The following is a 16292-nucleotide window of genomic DNA, read 5'->3' on the forward strand; positions in this document are numbered from 1 at the left end:
CAAAATGGCACTAGTAATGGCATGTGCTGGACATTTATATATGCAAGTTTCATCTTTGAGATGCTTCTTAAAGGTACAGTTCACAGCACATGCACTTTGATCTACAACCTATATCCCCAAAAGTTGGACACCTTCCAAGAATTTCCCTGATGTTAGACAGGGATGGAAGCGAAACGACAAATGAGTACAAGTAACATATTTGAACTTGTTGCTATCAGCCACCTCTATACAGCATCTTAGAACAATAGCTGTGTGTATACAACTCTGACATTTGATTGTGAGGCAAGTGAAAAAAAATAATGATCACAGTAATCTATTTCAGCTTGCTGGTCCTACACTGCCCTAAACAAGCTATAATGATGTTCTGTGTATTCTTGTTTGATTGCAAAAGAAGTTAAAGAAATAATAAGCATATTGACCCTTTCCAACACAAAATCAATAGCAACCCTTTGTGCATGCTATTGAGGTTAGATTGTGAGGAAAATTAAGAAAATATGATCATACTATCACCAGTCCCAACATAAGCTATAACAGTGCTCTCTGCAACCATCTGAAGATTGCTTGTGAGGGAAGTTAAGTAATGACCGCACTGTCCTCAGCAAACTCAAAGCCACAACAGTCACAGAAACACATATCTGCCATTTTGATTTAACTCACAGGCTGCTTCCTCAAAACAGGAAGCCACTGCTGGTAATTCCCTCCAATGTGTTATTGCTAAGAAGCAGCAGAAATAATTGCCACAGTAATGTGCTTCACTTGTTGCTATGTCCTTCACCTCAATCACTGCTTAAAAAAAGAACAGAATGAAATCCTGATGTGGGCACTGTATATTGCTACAAGTCCACTGCCTATAATATCTGGTTGTCTGCTGCAATCAGACCACCATGTCTAGCTTACAATGACAACATAATTTTGTTTTCTTGAATAGACCTCACAGTGCTGTTAACTATGTTCTCCCATGGTTGTTTTCTTCATTTTTACTGCAGCCATCACATCAACTCCCCTATTTAAGAGTTGTGAAATTTTTGCTCACTTTGACTGTCTAATGCTTTGTCTAGTAAGTACGTGAAATGGAGCAGAATGTCTGCAATTGTGCAGCACATATGTGGGAGCACCTTGCAGATGAGCCGGCTTTGAACAGGGGCACTAAGCCAGCTTACACAGGCAGCATTTCTTTGCTTAAAATAAATAAATGAAATTTGGAAAGGTGTCTGTAAGTGAAGATTGCATCTGGCAGCCACCTAACTCATATATATTTCAAGCAGACATGGCAACCCCTTATCCCATTTCCTAGTGGCTTGCTCAACAAGATCTCATTGTATACAGTAGAGTGGATTAAGCACTCAGCTGACCTGATCTGGTTTAACAGTCCTTATAATACTGTGCATGTGTGATTTATGAATGAGATACTTTTGCATATCATTAACATAAGTGGCACTTACATCTTCTGGACAAGGTTGCAGACATGCACAGCATAAAAGCAGTCAATGTGTGTACCGACTCAGTTATAGTAAGGCAGTTATACAGATTACAGTGGAGTAGGAGAAATAAACAACTGAACTGAAGTACACATGCCCCCCCCCCCCCGTGTACCATTGGCACATGGAAAAATGGGCAATATGATCATTAACTTAATATAACTTTCTTGGGTGGCATAAGCTATGGAACCTTGCTGGCTAGGCTTACGTAGGCCCTTGGGTCGATAGCCTTGTACCTACCTATGAACCTATGAATTAGAACTGGAAAAGAGCTAACTGCTCTACATGACATTGTTTGGTATTTAACAGGTCTCATCATTGCACCACTTTATCCGATGAGAATCGCACATTAGTAGTGGTATGACATGGTTAGACTTGTCAGATGTCAAGATCCTTTCCAGTAGTAAAAATATGTAAGTCCTTTATGCTTTATTACACTGAGCCAGCACCAGTTGGGTGGGAGTTATAAAAATCAGACACTCCCACCTATTGGATCTGGCATTATTCATACAGCTTTGATCCATTGTATTAGAGAGGATTATGGAAAGGTTTATTTCAAACTGACAAGGTTTGGTCTCAAACGTGCAATCCAAGGGCCAAATGCTCTTGCCAAGATAGCAATACTCCCACCATAACCCACACTTTGTTCCCCTTGATTATTGCTGTTACATCAGGACTGTAAATATGTAAACTGTAGTTTGTAGTGGTCATTTATCTTAATAAGGACAGCTACTGAGGGGAGATGAGAGGCCAGAAGCAGGTAATAATCTTAGAATATTACAAGGGACTAAGTGATTGCACATTGTTTGATATTTATTTGCTTGAAATTACAGTTTTTAAAGAGAAACAATTATCTTTTATTTAAAAATAAACTAGAAATTATGTTTGATGTAAATATCTGAGTTCAGTGCTGAACAGCAACACCATAACAGCTGTGGGTCACATCAAGTCAGACATGATCATATACCCTGAAGAACCACACAATGGAAAGGGATGCATTTAAAAGTAAATAGTTTTACTGGTAAAAAATGTAGAATGATTAGTCATGAGATCTTGGTTGCAAAATAGGCTTTTAGGTCATCTATAAGAACACAGACACATACATACATACATACTCTTACACATATGAGTCTGGAATTAATGAATCCTACGCGGCTCACTAAACTCATGTGCATGTCATGTAACTCACTGATTTGTGTTCAGTAAGTGGCTCTACAGGGTATGTCAAGCTGCTCAGACATGGTAAACATTGTAGCATGATAACTACACCATGAGCAGCTGAACTATATGCTAATCAAGCAATCCAAGATGGCAGAGCTAGTCAACAAGCTATAATGTAATCATGTAGACTTAGTGTGGGGTTTTGCCTTGAATTCCAAAAACTATTAGAATACAGCCATGGAGACTACTCCTGAGGGAAAGAATGTTAGGGGCTGCTGCTGCTGTTCTGCATGTATATGTGCAACAGGCTCAGGTCTATGCTGCTGCTGCTGATAGACCTTGGACGAGAAGGAGAAGGGTGTTTAGACCCCACTTAACTTTTCATAGTCTGCATGAGGTCTAAGTGGAAGATTACTCACAGGTGTGGGTTAGGTTAGGATGCCTTCATGTGCCCTTCTGTGTGGATCCTGGGCTAATGCAACTTAGGCCCCATGGTTTTTATTGGTGGTTTGGATTAGTCTTTAAAAAGACTGTAGCTAAAAGAGTCTTTAAAAAGACTGTATATCCTAGGCTCTAAAACAGGCTTGAGCATTCCATTTAGTGTTGCCAGTTCTGAGTGCTCTTAATAGATATTTACAGCTGAAATCTGAGCTCCTGGAGTCTTGATAAAGACTGCCCAGATGAAATACAGACAAAATTCTGACCAAAAAACAGCCTGAGTTAGATAGCTGGGGTCGCATATTCAGTAAACAGTAAGTAAAAGAAAAAATCAACATCCTAAATCCTCTTTCTCCAAAAAGCTTTAATGGCTATAAGCAGCCTCATTTTCCATTAAAACTTTTGGAAAAAGAGGACCATCATCAGACCATAATTGTAAAGTGAAACAGCATAGTTTAAATGCAATAATACAAAATCACATGACCACTGAAATCCTTATAGCCCATAGAGCAGATACAAAATAACCAACCAATAAAGCAAAGTGACATTTCATTTAAAAAGGTCCCATGATTTCAAAATGGATCTTAAAGGGACCTTACCCTACCATAAAGACCCAGTCCATTGTCAGCTTGTAGTTTTATAACCCATCTATTTTTCATGCTTCTCTGTAACATTCCTAAAATCACCTAAATGTAGATCTTCTCTCAAAAGCTCTAGCATCTTAAAAGTAAAAGTATGTGTCACATCATTTTCATTTATGTACCTTGCTAAGGCATTCCTATCCTCTCCAGTGCATATACTGTAAGTGTATTCTCTAATATGTTCCATCAATGAACGATTAGTCTTCCCAATGTAAAAAGATGATCACATCTCACAGGATGCTAAGTAAACTAGATTCCTAGTAGAGCAGTTTGCATTCACCTTAAAAACATAGCTCATATGAGTAGTTGCATGCACAAACTGATTACTACAGTCAATGTATTTACAGAACATACACTTCCCACAAGGTCGAGTACCTATAATAGTAGTTGATGTATCATCTAAAATTATCTTCAGTGATTTATTGTTCTTAAAGCAGAAGTGTGGTTCCATCTGATCATTTCATCAGATAAAGGGATGGGCTAGTTTTTCCTAATAATTTTACCTATATAACTGACATCACTTGAAAAAATATATGTATAAGATACCTGTTGTCCATCTGGAATAATGGTAGTGGCACCCATATTTGTTTCAGAATGTGTTGAAAAATAGGGTTTAGCCCGACCAGATCTCATTCGAGTAACATCTAGTTTCATCTGCTCAGTCTCTTTTATTCCATAACCTCTCTGTTTAAATTCATATTGCATCATCTAAATCACCCATAAACCTCTCATTATTATCATTTAGTCTAGACAGTCTTATCCATTGTCTTTTAAGAATATCCTTATACACATATCCCGGGTGTATGCTACTGCTGTGAAATAAATTATTCCTATGGCACATTTTCCTATACAAACCTGTACCAAAGGATAAATCAGGATATCTATAAATCCTGATATCAAGAAAGGCAATTTCACTAATAGAATAATTAAAGGTAAATTCCAAATATTAAGCTGTATTATGTAAATAAGCAATAAAGTCTCTCAGTATGTCCAGTGATCCAGTCCATAGGATGAAAATGTCATCCACAATGATTACAAATCTTCTCTCCTTCTTTATTTTACAGCTGCTCAGGAAATTTCGGTGAAGAGTGAGGCACATGCTGAAAGATTAGAAAGACTCTAGAGGCAAGGGTATGTATGTAGCACAAATGAACATGATGACTTCAAATTATTGTTCTTTTATACTTTACTGTAGCAATAACCCATGCCTGGGTGTGGGTAATGCTGAATTTACCCACAGTTGGTGTGGTTTTGCTGAGTGGCCAAACAAAGACAACCGTGGGTAAATCCAGCATTACCCACACCCAGAAGTGGGTTATTGCTATTATACAATGACATTATTTAAGAAAAAAATAATTACTTTTCTTAAATAATGGCATTGTATAGCTCTCCTTGCTGCCCTTCTGCAGCTGTCTGGTATTCTGCAGCAGTTCTGATGTACTGCGCATGCATATGCTTACGCAGTATATCAGAGCTGTGGACAAAAAGCAATGGAGAAAGCAAGATCTCCATTGCTTTTTCCAAACTATCTCGCTATGTTAAGTGGGTTTAATATAGTGAGACAGCTTTAAAAAAGCAACGGAGAATCTCCGTTGCTTTTTTTAAAGCTGTCTTGCTATGTTAAACCCATTTAACATAGCGAGACAGTTTTGAAAAAAGCAATGGAGATCTTGCTTTCTCCATTGCTTTTTGCACACTGTCTCACTATGTTAAAGGAGTTTAACACAGCGAGACAGCTTTAAAAAAAGCAATGGAGATCTCCATTGCTTTTTTTAGAGCTGTCTCGCTATGTTAAACTCGTTTAACATAGAGAGACAGTGTTAAGCAAAGAGTTATAGTAATGGAAAAAGTCAGGGCGGCCGGACCTTTTTCCATTACTATAACTCCGATTTACAACGTGCACACTGACCAATCAGCATGCACGTTTTAGAATATTAATGGGGGGTCATTGTATAATAGCAAATTAAACATGCAGATCTTAACTGTAAAAGCAAGCATGCATGCTTTCTTCTGTAGCTCTTGGTAATTATATTGCGCAAGTGTAATATTGTATTCAGATTTGGTGTGTTCAGTTCCCACAAGTAACAAATACATTCAGATTACAAAAATGTCATTTTTTAAGTTTAATTCCAGCAAGATTGGTTTTAATGCCATGTTGTTAACTTAATCTGTACTATATTTAAAAGAATATATATAATATATACGTATTGCAAGGTTTACCTGTTAAAATTCACAGTCCTTTTTTCAATTGGGAAAGCTGTATAGCTAATAATACTAAAAGTACATTTATTGTAGTAAAGCATTTGAATGTGATGTATAATGGTTCCATTCAGCTGTTTTCTTTATGGTCTCACCCCATCTTTTATCATTCTCTGACTCTCTCTCTCTCTCTCTCTTTTATGTACATGGGAATGCACCATTCTGATGTCATACTTTTCTGCAAAGAAACCAAATGCTTTTCAGAACAGAGAGGTAGGCCAACCAGTGTAGCTTAGCCTGCACAGCCTTCACTGGCTACTGCACCAAAACCCAGCACCTCTGGGATGAAACTTGGCAGTTCTACCTCAGAAGCCACTGCAGAACCTAGCCCATCCACATCAGGTAGCATTGCTCCAGCTGCTGTTGCATTGGCACCCTCTGGGAGTATTGGTGGTGGTGGGGATTATATCACCCACCAGGACCTGCCACAGATGGTGCATGACGTAATAGAATCTGCCACTGCTGGCCACCTTTGCCATCTGGAGATTGCTCCTTAGAATGCAAAAAAGACTCCCAGATCAAACTATTTTGCAGGGAAATGAGGAAGTGATGACAGTTCTGAGGGTGAGGACTAGATTCCCACTGTTCTCATGCTTGATGGGCATGTACATCCACCGGCCCCTACCTATCCCCCATATAGTGCCCCCCCCCAAGCATTTGTGTCCATCACTGTCTGTCTTGTTTGTCCTGTTTATCTGCACCTGTTTCCTCACCTACCCCATCTACCTGATTATGATATTCATATGTCCCTTCACCAACATTCCTTTTTTCCTGAAGTGCAAATAAATAAATAATGAGCACCTGTCCCACAAAAACAAAAATTGTCTCGTACGTAGCTTTCACATATGCGTCTTATTGACACACACTTGATTTGGTTTGATTGACATCATTGCATTGTTCTAACTCATCTGTGTTGTGTTGACAGTCCAAATTCATCCAATTTTCCACACATGTTCCCATCACAGTATTATATAAGTGGATAGCTATGTTTTTTTTCCTAATTTCCTCCTGTAAATTCCTTTATTGCTTCCCCATTGTTCTTCTCCTTGCTTGCCCCCATTTCACCACTTTCCTACCTACCCCATTTATACACCTTTTATCTGGTCAAAAAGTATAATCATACATCACGTACATGGCCAGAAATGGTCTATAATACAACCTTCACTTTTTGTCCTCTGTGTTTGCACAGAGTTAGGCATCATGCACTAATTTTGAGTTGTAGTGAATGGTTCTTCATGTTCTATCGCAAAACCTGATGAGTTTTTGCCATCAGCTGCACTAGTCTGGTTATCTCCAAGTAATGCTTCTTAAACTCACTGTGCTAAAGGAACACAATATTAAAGCAAAGTAAAGGCAGTACTTTGAAACATTTACACTGACAGTTATTTAGACTGCTGAATGTAACAAAAGGCAAATTCCTATCTGGATTGCTGAGATAAATCACTTGACTGAAGTTTTTATTTTGTTTTTTACAATAGCTTCAAGGGTTCAATTCATGATGCATCTCTCATCGTTTTTTTAGTGTGATGATATATGCATAGCTCTCAACCTTCCATCAACAAAATGAAGAACACTAGACCTCATAATGTGGAACAAATGGGCAAAATGTGGAACACATACTAATGGCTTAATATCAAGTTAGCTAGGAAGGTCATAGAATGGTTACAATATGCTGGTTTTACTTATAAAGAAGATCTTTTAATGAATTAATATGATTCATTTGTATTTACCATGCATTTCACTTAAAACTCTCCTAACACAGAATGCATTGCAGACCCTTTCAATATGGAACTTCGAGGAACATGAACTTTTTTAGATCCCAAATGAGGTACATTCCTCTTAATGAGGTACACTTATCACCCACATACTAAAATTTGCCAAAGTTATGATTTAACCGGGAGATATATTGATTACTGCCCAGAAATGAGTATCAGAATTTACATACATCCCCACTGCTATCACATATTTATCTAACCTTGTACTGCTTGTCATAAATTTGTTGTACCACTCCTAAGCCTACTCCTTATGTCACTCACTTCATGCTACACAGGATGTAATGTTAATAATGACAACAGACCAAAAAATGACAATTAATGTGCCATTAAAAAAAAAACTGCTAGGTGCATGTTCATCTCTCTTTGTATTCATCCTATCACATGGATTATTCAGGCATTGCTCAGCAGCATTTTATGACTGTCAGCATTTGTGCCATTAACTGTTCTGCATGAACCACATCCACCTCATTTGCCATGTGTCCATATATGGTATTAGTGCCCTCGCATACACCTTTGCAATGATAAACATACAGGCATATGATGTGCAAGTGATGTGATAAAATTGTATGACTGCGTTAACATTTCAACTATGTGACGTGCTACATACCCAAGGTTGTATCTGGAGATGTTCTCACAAATATTTTTTTTAACTATGTACACAATATTATGGGGAATAAGCAGCTATGTGCACAGATAGTTGCGGATGGTACCTCCCATACTCAACCAGAGGCAATATACAATCTGCTAAATGACAGATTTGAATCAAACTTCACCACACTATCCCCACTGGTTGTCACCCAAAGTATACATGCAGACATTACTTAACATATTTTCTCAAAAGAGCAGCTCAGCTTTACACTCTGTAAGGCTAAAAATACAATATCACTGGGCCTTGACAACATCCCAGGTTGCCATATCAATAAATTAAAACATGACCTAGCAGACACAGCTGGATCCCTACTTTACCTCAGCCTCCTGACAGGCTATTTTCTGGCCAGATGGTGGACAGCAACAGTTATCTGTCTGAGCAAGTGGGGGACCATCACCCAACACAGGGAATTATAGACCCATAAGCCTGACTAGCCTCATCTGTAAATCAGTGGAAAGAATCATCTTGGACAGTATTAACAAGAATATAGTTAATCTCCTGACTGCATAACCAACCCATTTTTGATTTGTTAAGGCTAGATCATGTCTGAAAGGTCTGGTTGACTTCTTCAAGAAGGTCACCAAAGCCATGGAGGAGAGAAAGAATGTGCATCTCACATAACTTGACCTGGCCAAGGAATTTGATACAATTCCACACTCAAGTATTACAAATAAACTGTCTTAACTGGCCATAAGTCACTACATCACCAAGTTTGTAGCCCAATGGATCACCAACTGGACATGTACTGTCAAAATGTTTGAATTCACCTGTAGCAAAAAACTACTGAGCAGTGCAATACCACAGGCTGCTGTACTAGCCTCTTTCCTGTTTGGTATTTAATTTATAGAAGTCAAGGCAAACTTAGACAGCCTTTGCCCAGCCAGGTTTGCAGATGACTGCAAATTGTGGACAATCCTTGAATCCAGTAGTCGTATTGATATATTGCAGAAAGTATTAACACACAAATAATTGGTGCCAGAACCATGGAGACACACTAAATGGCCAAAAAAGCATAACTATTCCCTTTTGTAAAGCAAATACCCAAGGTAATTGGCAATATAGACAGCACACCCCTATGAGAGACCCAGTGGTATGTGATCTGGCTACTCAAGTAGATAGTAATTGGAAGTTCAAACAACGTGTCCATAGTGGTGACAAATCATTTATATGTGGCACAGCCCATAAGTATAGGCATATCATCCAGAACAAAGGACATTATAATTCCATTGTAACCAGCCCTCATCTAAAGAATGAGAACAATACACCCTTTTGCATGCAACTCAAGATACATCTGCAACAGCTGGAGCAACACCAGAGTTTTTGCACAAGGAAGACATAGGATGTAACAGGCAAGTCCTATGGGGAAAGATTGAAAGCATATCAGTGTATTCTGTCCCCTACAGACTAATAAGGGCCTATTTGTGTCTGGCCTACAAGGCAGTCACCAATCTGGCCATAATAGAAGTGTTACACATTGATAAAGCAAACTGCACAAGGGTCACTCATTCCAAGGATGTTAACCTAGCCTCTGACATAACAAATCAGGTTGGAGAGATAGAAATATTTCTCAGACACTACCCCTTTCTCTAGAACAAGCTTCACATTCACGTAAAGCAAACGCCATTCCTGACCATATTCAAGTGCGACCTACATCAATGGATGGTTAATTGTAATTGTACTCCTGATGTTGCACCCATGTCCCTCATGGATAGAGACAGTTGGTCTTAGGTCACACAGCATAGACTCATAAATGTGTGAACTTTGTTCAAATAGATATTTGAAATTGTGAAATTCATGTTACGTATGTCTAGACTTTTATGTCATCTTGGAATATTAGCCTACTACTCTCCTACGAACCTATGAACCTACGAACTCCAACTGTATCCTAGGTACAGCTGCAGTGTGACAGTACTGCATCACAGACATAACAGTACATTGCATCAGTATTACCACTTGATATTTTGCATGAACACATATGTATGCATGTTACAATTTTATGGCAGTATAACATTTTCAGTGGCAATGTCTGGGGGGCATTAATCATGTGGCATATGTCTTGATGTTTGACGTGCTTAAACAGTGTGCTCCATGTATTGTTTGGTATGTAAACTATATTACAGAGACAGCTCCCACGCTCATTGACATTATACTTTACACTGCTGTAGTTTCTGTGCACGTGAGTATAGTTAATGCATTGCCATCAGTCTCACATACTGCTGTACCATTCGTTATAACACACTACATCTTAATTCACTCATCAGTTGTAGATGCTTCAGACAATATCCATTGCTATTACAAGTGGCAAATGCATGCAATACACAGATGTGTATAGGGAATGCACTTATAATAGCATGTTGTTTGTGTGTGTGGTGGTATCTTCATCTCTGATACCAATGTCAGCCAGGGATGCTTTAGTCAATTGTATCACATTTGGCACAGTGAGCTTCCACACATCTTGTCAGTCATACAAAATTATACTTTGGTATGCATACCTATTAGGAATTTATAGTGCAGACTTCTCTTCAAGGTATTGTACAAGATGCATGTGTAACCCAGTAAATACAAAGATCATTGACAACATTGATGGCATGAGTTTGATTCTTGCAGGTGTGGCTGGTGTCTTCTGTGTCATGCAAACGTCTCAAATGGCCAGGATTACCCCTGAATTCAAGTCCAGGTTTAATACTGTCCCTCTTAACTCCCCCAAACACAGTTTATTTTTGGAAAAGGGGTGGTGAATTCCCCTGATAGAACACTGGCAATCATTACAGTTGTACACGTCTGTTCCTGCAGAACATGTATAATAACTTCAACTCACATATTCCGGCAATGTCACAGATTAATGTTAATAATATTTTAAAAGTGTTCCTGATTGTACCTGCTTCTGTCAACAGATGTCCATGAGTCTGTTGCTATGTGTCCATAATTGGTTGTGAGGTACGCCATAATTTCTGCCATATTTAAGCAAGTAAATTTTGTGGATATTCACAACATGCATATACCCCCTATTGTATATACCATCTTTGCTAAATGTCCTCTCCAGTGAGCATGTCAGTGATGTTTATATCACAACCATTCATCTTCATCAACATGTAACTTTGTGTGACAGTCACATATATTATAATGCATGATGATATAAATATACTCGCACAGGAGGTATACACAGCACTATGTACTGTGAGATCTACATATGTACATAATGTTATGCTACTGACATTTCTTGGAAGTGTACGTACACTGACACCCTATTTTGGGTACATTGTCATATTTTATATACCCTCTTCCTCTTTCTTCATTCCTATCATTCATGTCTATGGCCATTTTAATCAGCACACTTTCCCTGCCTAGTGTATTTATGTTTCATTGTATTTGCCTTTTCTGTTCACCCAAACATGTATTATTTCAGTCTGCAAACAGTTGTTGTGGTGTACACTGCACTGAGTACGCTGTTCTATAATGTGTTAATATGGTTCACCTTCAAAACATCTAAAATCCATAACATCTAAAATCATAACATCGAAACCATAACATCTAAAACCCAAAACATTTAAAATCCATAACATCGAATTTCATAACATATAAAATGTGCAACACAACATCAGACACTACAAATCACATGAAAATAACATCCCCTCCACATATGATGACACCAAACTAATAAGCGCACTTTTTACTACATTTCGGCAGGTGGGCAAGCCCCTCTGCACCCCCACACTCCCTGTAAATTAAATATACCAACTCTGAGATAGCACTACAGTGAGAAAAAGTAAATTTCCTAACCCTACTGTATCACGATCACCATAAATAATGTACATATAATCCCCAGGATTCATGAAGTTTGGCGCAAGGACGGCGTTAGCCTTGCACCAAACGTGTGGTGTAGAGATGGTGCAGCAGCTCCACATGCATATTAATAAAGGCACGCTGCCGCAACATCCACGTGCATACGAAACGTGCAAGAGTGCAGGGGGCGTCTAAGCACTGCACGGAGGCGTGAACATGTCGGCTGCAGACGCACAACCTAAAATGCTGACTAGTACAGCCTGCCTCTAATAATAATTACTCCTGTCAGTGTTCGTGGATAGTGAAATGTATGCAAAGCATACAAGACAGTTTTGTGAACACCAAAATGAAAAGTAAAAACAAAGAACCGTAGCTGAATATTGAGTCCCCGTCCCTCAAACAAATGACAATTAAAACCCCGTGCCTGTATTCCATTGTAGTATTGATTGTTATACCAAGTGGAAGTGAAACACAGCGTGTTAGCGCACCGCTGCCCTTTGCTAAGCCTAGCCCAATGGTTAGGGTTACCACCTGTCCCATTTTGTGAGGGACAGTCCCTCTCTGGGCTGTTGTGTCCCTACCAAAAATATTAAAAATGTTAAATGTCCTGCGATTTTTCAATTATAAAGGAATTCCCAATATTATTCTAGCATGTCCAAAGGTCAGTTGTCAATCTCCTCTCCGGTCCAGCTGGTGAATCTGGGAATCTTGAGGCAATGTTACAACTGCCTCATGTACACAGACAACCCTCTCCTCCTCCCAACAAATTCCAACACATGTGAGAGATGCAACCATATAGCCAAACTGGAGGCTAAGCTCTCTCAACTCAGTACTGGCGGAACGAGTCAGGAGGAGAAGGAAAGCACACTCACTACAATTCCAGTCTCACATAGACCTACCACGACAGCAAACCAAACACATAAACACACAAAAACATACTTGGAGGCTCTAAATAAAAATCTGCCTAAGCAGCAGAAGCCTCCAAAGCAGACACCCAAGCAACCGCTACCCCAAAACAAAACACGTGCAACACATAGCTCACAAAGCCAGTGTGCCGAACAGTCACAGCCCTTAAGGCTAAACAACACACCTGATACACTTGTAATAGGTGACTCTATCGTCAGGCACACTGACGTCCCGCTCACCAGGCTGAACAAGGAGAAGGTCACGGTGAGCTGCCTGTCGGGCGCTAGGATCCGCCACATAACACAAGCACTCAGGTCACTCCAAGGCAAGTACAAATATGACTCAGTCATTGTCCAGGCTGGTGTGAATGACCTGAGATGTACCTCCCTGGACTACATGAAAAGAGACATAGAGAAGCTCTCTGAGCATGTAGCCCAGGCTGGTATGACCCTGACCTTGAGTAGCATCTTACCCTCACCAAGAATGATGCCACAATATGAAGACAAGATGATCAATTTCAACAATTGGCTTAAGTACTGGTGTCATTCAAAGGGTATCCAATGCCTGTCAGCCTGGGATGACATGCTCGACAAGCCATGATGCTTCACTAGGGACGGCTTGCACCTGTCACCCATGGGATTCTGGATATTGGCAAAGGCTCTTGCTACCCCCATAGTGCATTTTTTTAGGCAAGACTCAAAAGGCAAACCCACCTCCATAGGTATCACAAGAGATAAGAAACTAAGAGTAATGCTACTCAATGCTAGAAGTCTAAACCTCAAGATGCATGCACTCGAAACTCTCCTTAGCATGGAGAACATAGATATCTGTGCAGTAACAGAAACCTGGTTCTAGACTACCGAGAGCACCCCAGCACTACCAGGTTATACCTCATACCATGCTTTTCGGCCCCAAAACTTGGACCAAACCACCAAAGGAGGGGGAGTATCAATATTCGTCAAAGATACCCACACCTCCAGGTTGGTGGCACAGCACAAAGCATCAGAGACTATCCATGTGAAACTAACAGTGGGTAAAACTGCCTTCCAGTTTATAGACTGCTAGAGACCACCCTCCCAAACCCAGGAACGCTACTCGGCCTTCCTGAGAACACTGGAAAATATGAACGTCTCTCCAAACACCATTATATTGGGTGACTTCAACTACCCAAACATAGACTGGGAGCATTACTCTAGCTCCAACACCCTAGCCCAAAGGTTCCTAGAATTTATAAACTCAAATGCTATTGAACAACTTGTTACCACTCCCACAAGAGGGGAAAACATACTGGACCTGATCATCACCAACACGGGGACTCTATGCTCCAGACCAGAAGTGTATCCCTCACTGGTAAGATCAGACCATAAACTAATCTCACTGGATATTCACATCCCGACCCCACCCCCTGCCCAGAAAACCACAGTGAAAAACTTCTCTAAAGCAAATTTCACACTCCTTAAAACCAAGGTGGAATCCTTCAAAGCCCCTGGGCCTGTGGAAAATATGGCCAAGACCGCAGAATCCTTTATAAACGCATTCTATGAACACCTTCAGGAAAGCATGGATCATGCAATCCCAAGTAAAACCAAGACCCAATCCTCCAAAGGCAGACGTCTTGTCTGGTGGACCCCAGCCATAAACAAACTATACAATAGAAGGAGGAAGCTACTACATGATAGAGCAAAATCCCAAAAAGGGAGGGCATCTCTGATCAGTATTAACAAAAAAGTACGGGCACTCATAAAATCATCTAAGGCCAGCTTTGAGAGAAAAATTGCACAGGACACTAAGGATAATCACAGGGCTTTCTTTAGTTATGTTAGGAACCTGGGTGGGAATTCCCAGATATGCTCAGAATTAGTCCAAAATGACAAAAAATACACCAAACCCACAGACATTGCCAACATCCTAGCTGACAGGTTCAGCGCAAACTTCTCCCCCCCACCCCACCAAAAGGGCAAATATCTATCCCAGCAGAGTGCTGCCCTCCTGACATCTCAGATGCTCAGGTAAGAGCCGCCCTCTCCAAAGCAAAAAACACAGCATCAATGGGACCAGACGGTGTCCCGGGCTGTGTCCTACATGAACTCCAAGAAGAGCTAAACCCAAACATAAAACTACTGCTCAATCTCAGCCTTACTACAGGATATGTACTAAAAGAGTGGCGTACAGAAACAGTGGTCCCTCTCCACAAAGGTGGTGCCTCAACGGATCCTGGAAACTATCGCCCCATAAGCCTGACTAGCTTGGTCTGCAAAGCTATGGAAAGGATCATCATGGACCTCATAAATAAAGATATTGGGGACCTACAGACACTGGATCCTACCCAGTTCGGCTTTGTTAAAGGCAGATCCTGCCTCTTAAACCTGGTCAATTTCTTTGAAACAGTCACCAAGGCCATTGATGAGTGGACAGTGGTCCACACAGCATACCTGGACCTCGCAAAAGCCTTCGATAGAATACCCCACTTGGGCATTATAGATAAGCTCACCAGCTTAAATATAAATGCCTATGTCACTAGATGGGTTGCAAACTGGCTCAAGGACAGAACCCACATGGTTAGAATTGCTGGAGCCATGTCAGACTCCAAACCAGTTACAAGTGGCATCCCACAAGGCTCAGACCTGGGACCTCTCTTGTTCGGTATATATTTCTCAGAGTTACAGGCCAACATGGAAGGACTGTGGCTGACCAAGTTCGCAGATGACTGCAAACTGGGCGCCATAATTGACTCTCCAGCCGACACAAGCATCCTCCAAAAGGGCCTCATAGAAACAGACAACTGGTGCCAGAGCCGTTGCCTCAAGCTAAATGCCAAAAAGTGTATAGTCATCCCCTTTGGCAAAAACAAAGTGCCCACAAATTACCACATAGGTGGTAATCCATTAAGTACAGAAGAAGTAATTAGGGACCTGGGGACCCAAGTTGATAGCAATCTCTCATTTGACAACCACATGGCCAAAGTGGTTAGAAAAACATTTTATATAGCCCACCTAATCATGAAGGGATTCACATCTAGATCAGGGGAGGTCATCGTGCCTCTTTACTCATTCCTCATCAGGCCCATAATTTAGTACAATGCTCCTTTTGGGATGTACCTTACCAGACACCTGCAGCAACTGGAAAGACCCCAAAAGTACCTCACCAAGAGGATCAAAGGGCTCAAACAGATGCCATATGCTGCCCGGTTAAAGAAACTCCA

The sequence above is a fragment of the Protopterus annectens genome, chromosome 11.part0 (genome assembly GCF_019279795.1).
Source record: "Protopterus annectens isolate FY-2018-M chromosome 11.part0, PAN1.0, whole genome shotgun sequence".
Lineage (NCBI taxonomy): Eukaryota > Metazoa > Chordata > Ceratodontiformes > Protopteridae > Protopterus > Protopterus annectens.